Below are 8,150 nucleotides of genomic sequence, written 5' to 3' on the forward strand. Positions count from 1 at the left end.
ATGAAAGACGGCCTCAAGGACATCAACCATTATCAATTAAGGCCCCGTCCACACAAAGCCGAAACAGGCGAAACCGTTACGGTTTCGATCTATCCGGTTTCGGAGTATCTCCGTAAAGACGGAGTCAAGCGAAACCGGGTAGATCTGTAGAAACGCTGTAGTACACATTCCAGGCCCATAAGAGGTGCTGCTTCTGCTACGGAAATCCAGAAGAAAAATAAATAAGAAGAGGAGGCGAGCATGCGCATAAAGGTTGAGACTCCGCGGGCTCAACAGTCATTGGCTAGAGGGTCGAGGGGTGTGGCGATGACGTCATGGTTTACGGTTTCAGTCGGTTTCAGGCGTCCACACGAATCCAAAACGAAACCGGGTACATTTGAAACCACCTCCGAGGGTGGTTTCAGAAGTTTACGGTTTCGGTCAGCGGATTCGCTGGCTTCGTGTGGACGGAAGGCCGAACCGTACAAGACCTTTGCGGTTTCGCCATGAAATCGGCTTCGTGTGGACGGGGCCTAAGTTTCTCTATCCCTCCGGAAACCATTTTAAAACTGTGCAGTTGTCCACTGAGAAGGACAGGGACAATCAATTTTGATTTGGCAGACAGATACTTGAAATACGTAATGTATTGCGAATTTGTGGTTCTGGGTCATATTGACACGTGACCTATCCTGTCGTTTAGGCTGGAGAACAGGCTGTGATATTATGGGATATATTGTTTTCCAGAGTGAGCGCGTTGAATGAGGTCATAGTGCTGTGTGTGCCTTTTCATTCGCCACTCGACCTTATATTGATCACAATAGCACCCTCTCACCGGCTCCTTTGACCCGCTCTCGCGCTGTCTCTCCCCATTGCTCCATCATGTCTCTCGCTCTCGGCCGCACCTCTTACTCCCTCCAACCCTCTCTCTCTTCCACGCTAATATGCCTTCATCTTCCATTTCTCACAGCAGCAAATATACAAGAGAGAGAGAGAGTTACAAAGAAAAAAACACTTGTTCATTAGTTGGCGAGTTGGCAAAATGTAGTTTAAGCAGAAGACAGCACCAATTTATCACCCTACCTAAGATAATTTCGGTCTTATCTTGTTTTAAACGGATAAGTATTCATAAAAAAATTAAAAAGGGTGGCATATAGGTATACACCTTCAGATTTCTTTCATTTGTGATTTTATATCTTAACCTAAGTAATAGCTCATATATTTTTCACCTTTCATCTTGGAGGTCATCCGGTCAGCCCGAGTTAACACTCTCTATCACTGTGACTCATCCATCAACCTGCAGTCACTCTGAGCGATCGAACTCATTTACAAACACACACACGTGCACGCACACACACCCCACCCACACACACAATAACCCACATTAACAAACACACGCACATACATACTCCATCCACATGCAAGCCATATCTATACATACACTCAAGTAACAGCAGAGGAGATTACCAATATCACCCAGGTCATCTGCCATACACAGATCAGTACCACACAAACACACACACACACACACACACACAGTCTCATCCAAGGGACTTCTATAAAGCCAACTAACCAATAACCACCTGTATTTACACCCCCTTTTCTACCTTTCTCTCACCGCGTCTTCACCCCTACCTTCCCGTCTCCTCCACAAGACCACCAAATATCCAACAATAGACCCAGGCCAAACTTGACCCTAATTCGCCATCCCACCCCTCAGCCGTCTCCAACCAGTGAACTCCAGTGGAAGGCGTGGCCTGACCGCATCACAGCGGGGCATCGCTCCACGCCCAACCCTGGAGTTAAACCAACCCTTTCCACCGAGGAGAAACACACAGGTGAGGGATTACACTAATTACGGGTGTGTTACTGTAACAAACCGGGGCGCGGGCAGTGGGCTTATCTTCATTAGGTTCTACTACCCGTGTGCTGGAAGGTAATCAGGGTTGTTAGGGACACTTGTGCATGTCCTAGGAGGACCCCTCTGGGAACAGGTTCTCTTCCCCCGGTCGGTCTCTTAGAGACCCCATCAGATACTGCGAGGGTCGAGGGAAGAGGGGAAAGGGCCGTTAAAAATGCTGACAGTTCGATGCCAGTTTGATGGACAGTTGGTGTCTCGATCTCTGCGTCGTTTGTTTGGTGACAGACAAAGTTTGTCCCTGAGGGTGGAAATACATTTTTCCTCAACACATTTTGAATGCAGCCCGATTCTGTTGGTTTGTTGTTTTACAATGTTAACATATACACGCACGTGCGCTCACACGCATGCACTCACACCCCCATCAGCTCCTCTTGCCTGGCAAACCTGCTTAATGTTACTTTAGCTACAGTCTATCCTCAGTCATCACCAGATGCTTGCTGCCGCACCAGGACACACACAAACACACACACATACACACACACACACACAGTACTGGCTGCCACATCAACACAACACTAACACACTCTGCTTCACACACCCACACACAACCCACCGCCTCCCCCACCTTCTCCCTGTCTTGGCCGAGTGTCGGAGTCATTAAACTTCATTAGAGGCACAGTCTGTGCTTACCCAGAGGTGTGTATGTTTTTGAAAATGTGTATGTGTGTGTGTGTGTGTGTGTGTGTGTGTGTGTGTGTGTGTGTGTGTGTGTGTGTGTGTGTGTGTGTGTGTGTGTGTGTGTGTGTGTGTGTGTGTGTGTGTGTGTGTGTGTGTGTGTGTGTGTGTGTGTGTGTGTGCGTGAACGTGTGTGTGCATTGGGGGGTCAATTTAAAGAATGGGGTATCACTTGCACTTTACTGTAGTCAGCACATCACACACACACACACACACACACACACACACACACACACACACACACACACACACACACACACACACACACACACACACACACACACACACACACACAAGCACAAAAGCACTAAAAAACACTAAATATGGTGCACACACAGACCCACACACACACACTCATGCAGGACATCTGCGAGGGAGAGATGTTTTTGGATGAGCTATGTGTGCAGTAATACATCTGCTCTACTCAATCCCTTACACCACACCCCTGCTAGTACAGAGCCAGACCCACACTCACTGAACACACTGAACACCCAGGAACACAGCCGAAAACCTGCACTGAATAACCTGCTGCAATAACAGACTTATAAGGCTTAAGTATTACGTCATTTATATATTTTCTTGAATGAATATGCAGGTGTGACAATTTATCGTTTAATCCTCTTGTGAATTCTCTGAACTCACAATATTCTTTTGTTTGTTTTTAAGCTTGTTCGAATAATAAGCTAGAGGCAGAGGGAGCAACGAAAATGCATTGTGCTCTTTGTGTTCAGGACAGCCTCGACTCCAAGGTGCGGTTTCTTCAATACAGATGAGGTCCTCACCTAGTCATGTACCTCAACGCTTGGGAATTGGTGAAATGTGACAATGACACACACACCCACAGGCACACACAGACACAAAATCCCAAGCACACGCACACACACAAACACAAAAGACCAAGCGAGGCGTACATTTCAATTACAGGTGTGCCCTCCTCTCCAGCTCCCACCTTGCAGGTGTTTTCAGGGGCTGTGACAAAAAGACAACACCCTCACCTGTTACTGTCATCACCTGCACGGTGGAGGAGTGCAATGCACGCCCGTGCGCGCACACACAACCTCAAACACCCGCATACATACGCACACTCACAGACACACGTGCAGCAGGCACGCATGCACGAAAGGCACGTGAACATGCAAACAGTCACACCCACCCCCGCACGTACACAAAGACACACCAAACGACACACAGAGGATTCTACAGAAAGCAAGCTCAGGGTGTGTTTGTGAAGAGGGCACAGGACGCGGACAAAGCGTCACATCGAGTTGAATCCTGATTATTAGAAACTTCTCAACGTGTGTAATGAGCTCAGTAGAGTGTGTTACGCACATACTGAAGGACTACTGTGGAGTGGCCTTCTCTCATCCACACTTGAGGTAAGGTTGTGACGGTGGAGAAAATGTGTCAGTGGAGAGAGTGTGTCTTTGTTTGAATGCCATCATTTGTATGGGAGGCCGTTAAGGAGGATATCATCGAAGCGCACTGGGACGCGTCTCAGAGCCCGCAGGCTCCTCTGCCGGGTTAGTGGGGAAGCGTATCGCCAAGGAGCTGTAGGAGATGGCCGGGGGATTGGGAAGTGATTCGTAATTACGGAAAAAACGATTTCCATTTTTATAAAACGTCAACTTTATAAAACATAGCTGACCCTCCACCCCCGACCCCCACCCCAACCCCTCCCCTCCGAGACGAGAAAGGAGCGGTTTTACAAACAACTTCAACCATGCACACTCGCTTTCTGGTATGGTGCAGAATTCAGGTGCTGAAGGCCGGGCGGTTGAGCCCTGAACGCTGGTGAGAGCTTCTGTCCAGCCCCGTCTAGTCCCAGTGGCCAGACACTTCCAGATCAGATACCCCCCTCCCCCCACCTGTGGAGGAAGTGCCAGATGAGCCAATGGACGGCCCTCATGGAGATGGCTTCATCGTTCCGTAGCACTTCATGGAGCGCTTATGAGGTGGAGCAGCTAAGGTTCTGTATACCTGCGGGCCCGAGGAGCCCTTTGAGACAGTAAACATCGTTACCGGGCTTTAAATAAACTTGAACTTTAAAACATTGGTCAATGAAAAAAAATTGGAATTCCGCACAAGCCAGTTGCCAGGTTTAATTTTATTAAGATTTGCTATTGCGTGTTTCAGTAAAATTTAAGATTTTCGGTGATATTATTTAACATCGACAGTCATTGCAATTAAAGTTATGGAAATAACTCATATCAGACACAACTCGAGTCCTTGAGAAAAATGTGATGAGGGCAGTCAGGCTCTTGCAGTTTGTGGTGAGGATGCACTGGCTTGACCTTGTTCTGAATTATTCTTTATTTGAATGCATCCGTTTGAGTAAATTAACAGCACAAAATGCTGACAGGTAGTAAATAAAAGGTTACTGTGGGAGTGTGTGTGGATGATGGCATACATAAACATAAAAGATGCAGGGTGGTGATGTTAAATCCGGTTTATTGTTAAAGGGACACTGTAGCATTGTAATGTATTAGCTAAAATCAATATCTTAATTTGTAAATATGTCTCATTGTAAAATCACCTCTGCCAATAATCAGATTAATTCTCCTGAGCGAAGAATTTCTTATCTGTATTCACATTGAACAGGGAAGTCCTAAGGAGGCATCCGTGTTCTTCTGATCCATGCAAAACTATAAAGGCCAAGAGGGACATAAAGCATTACTAGCAACGGCTAACCGCGTTTTCGCTCAGAGCCTGCATGACTGAAACGTAGAAGGAGCTCAGCGAGACGCTTGTCACTGCCCCGGCAAATTTGAAAGCCTGCACTTCACTTTCATTCATAATATAAGATTATATTTATGCCACCCCACAAGAGTGAGGAATTAAAAAGGCATCCTTACCGGTGAATAAAAAAAAACAATTCATGTTGTCTAACCGTAGTTGCAACGCAAATTTTAAAAAAGTGAGGTGCCTGAGAGCACTATTTGTTTGAATGCAAAATACAATTTTACCACAAGACGGGAGAAATTCTTACACACTGTCCCTTTAAAGTTGTACTTAAGGAACATGGCAAGGGTGCTCAGCTGATCCCCCCCTGAGTGTGTGGGGCCATGGCTGTTCTATTTCATGCAACCCTATCTCTAACCCTACAATCATAGAACTAGAGTTATCATAACATTACTATCGTTTTAACCTGTGCACACTGATTACTCAATGTGCATCAGGTGTGCATCCTCCCCCACTCCCAGAGTACCATCAGACTCGGCCAGGTGAGGCTGCTTAGACCAGCCATCATCCACACACACTCCCACAGTGACATGTATAAATTATGTTGAAAGCTTTTCTAGAATAGATCTCCAACATGAACAACGATAACCTTCATGATGCTCTGACACACCAGCATGACACACCAGCTGCTGTGTGTGTCAGAGCATCGGCCAGGGGAGGGGCTTGAGTCCATGATATGCCTGGCATGGATCACTTTCTGTGTTGGGGGGCTTCAGAAACGGAGGCACCTGGAGTGGCATCTCTGTCAAGAGCTGGGTCTGCCTGGACGGCTGTCAGGGCCCCCTCCCCGATTATTTAATGGATTCTCAGGTCTCCTAGCGAGACCGCCGCCTCCACAGGGGGTCCTCGTTGTAGCGCTCGGTTTGGGCGATGCTTTTCTTTCTGCTTCCATCTTCCCATCAAACTATTGCCTTTTAATTTCGGTTACGGTCCGTCCCTACGCTGACACGGTATCAACAGCATCTCAAATTTGTTGCCATTGTTAGGTTTTAGATTTTCCTCCTGCCGCTCACTCGGGCTCTGTGTACTTTGTCAAAGCGTACTCACTTCTGCTTAGTTTCTTCCTCTTCTTCTTATTACAGCCTTTTATTTGGTGGCATCCGGCCAATACTTGGGCTTGAATTAACAAACAGCCAACCGCCTCCAATTTATGAGCTAAAGGGATTCATCCTTCAGCCCACCTGGACGAGGGCAGATTGGGACGGTTAAGTTGTTGGGTGCCTCTGGACTTATGCTTTTTCTCTTAGCAGAAACATAAAGCTAGGGTAGGCACTGTGGTGAAAATAGCAAGAGTAAGCTGGATCTTTGAAAGTATTCAACCGAAGAAATGCTACCCCTCCCTTCAGGCCTCCCTCCGAGGCCCCTACCTCAAAGCAGGGGACTAGCGCGCTAGCTGTAGCAATAGGTCTGCCTGGCCCTGTGCAAGAATTGTTCCTCCTCAGTGAGGTAGCTGGGTAGGTGGGTAGATAGACAGGCCGTCCAATCATCTCATGACGGTTGGATATATTGATTGGACAGGCTTATGACAGGCCTTGGACAGCCACTGACACCAGATCTCTTTGACAGGATATATTGTTGGTTGTTTGGGGCCACGTTGCTGGAGGTGTCCTTCATGGAGGTATAAACAGAATAGGTTTTCAACAGGGGCCTTACACTGTGAGACGGAACAATCCGATCATCCCATGGTGCATTAACAATCGTATCTAACCAATATATTAACAATAACTGCATACATCGACAATATATGTATTATTGTATGTTGGACGTCCTAGTCCTTAGCATTGTGCAGCATCTTATCCTAGCTATCTCTTTCTTTCACGGGGAATGGGTTAACCTAGTGACTGTTAGAGCTCGGCGCTTGGTTCTATGAAGATCCTTAATGTACCAACATAGATATATATATTGTATCTCTTCTTCTGACAAATGTACTTATTGTATGTCGCTTTGGATAAAAGCGTCTTCTAAATGACCTAAATTTAAATGTAAATATATAGCTCAACATTTATGTAAGCAATATATAAGGAAACACTGAGAGGTCTCTTGCTCCACTGACTGTACCTTTGGAAGAAGAATATGTGTGTGAAAGAGTTTTTTATTATGTGCAAGTAGTCAATGTTCTTTGTGCGCACACTTGAAGGTTTTGTCTGGGTGCGAGTGTGTTATGTGCATGCAGGTTTTGGGCTTCAATGATATTGTCCTAAATGGCCTCGCATAAATTTGACCTTTACTATGAACCCGTCTTGGTATCCAGGTGTAATGCCTTGGCCAAGGGCGCTGCCAGGGAAAATTGACCTTACATGCATGTATGTCTCTGCTTGTGGGTCAAACAGGGCCACCCGGGGTAAACATCAAAGCACATCGCGACACACAGGGCACACACACACACACACAAATGCATGTAAGCACACTCTCATGCACACACTCATGCACCCATGGCTCACACTCACTCACATGAACACACTTTCATGGACACACACACACACACAAACACTCACAAACTCCTTCCTCCGGGTTCTAACCCCCCAACCTTGCTACTGTGAGCCAGCAATGCTAATCACAGTGTTAGCCTGTGTTTATGTGTGTGTGTGTGTGTGTGTGTGTGTGTGTGTGTGTGTGTGTGTGTGTGTGTGTGTGTGTGTGTGTGTGTGTGTGTGTGTGTGTGTGTGTGTGTGTGTGTGTGTGTGTGTGTGTGTGTGTGTGTGTGTGTGTGTGTGTGTGTGTGTGTGTGTTGGCTGATGATTAGCATTAGCCTCAGGTAGCCAGTAGTCGCCAACTTTATTGCTCCTCTCGGGCCTCACCTTGCCTGCAGAATATCAACAAATAAACTTTCTTATTCCTC

Source organism: Gadus chalcogrammus, chromosome 6 (assembly GCF_026213295.1).
Source record: "Gadus chalcogrammus isolate NIFS_2021 chromosome 6, NIFS_Gcha_1.0, whole genome shotgun sequence".
Taxonomy (NCBI): Eukaryota; Metazoa; Chordata; class Actinopteri; order Gadiformes; family Gadidae; genus Gadus; species Gadus chalcogrammus.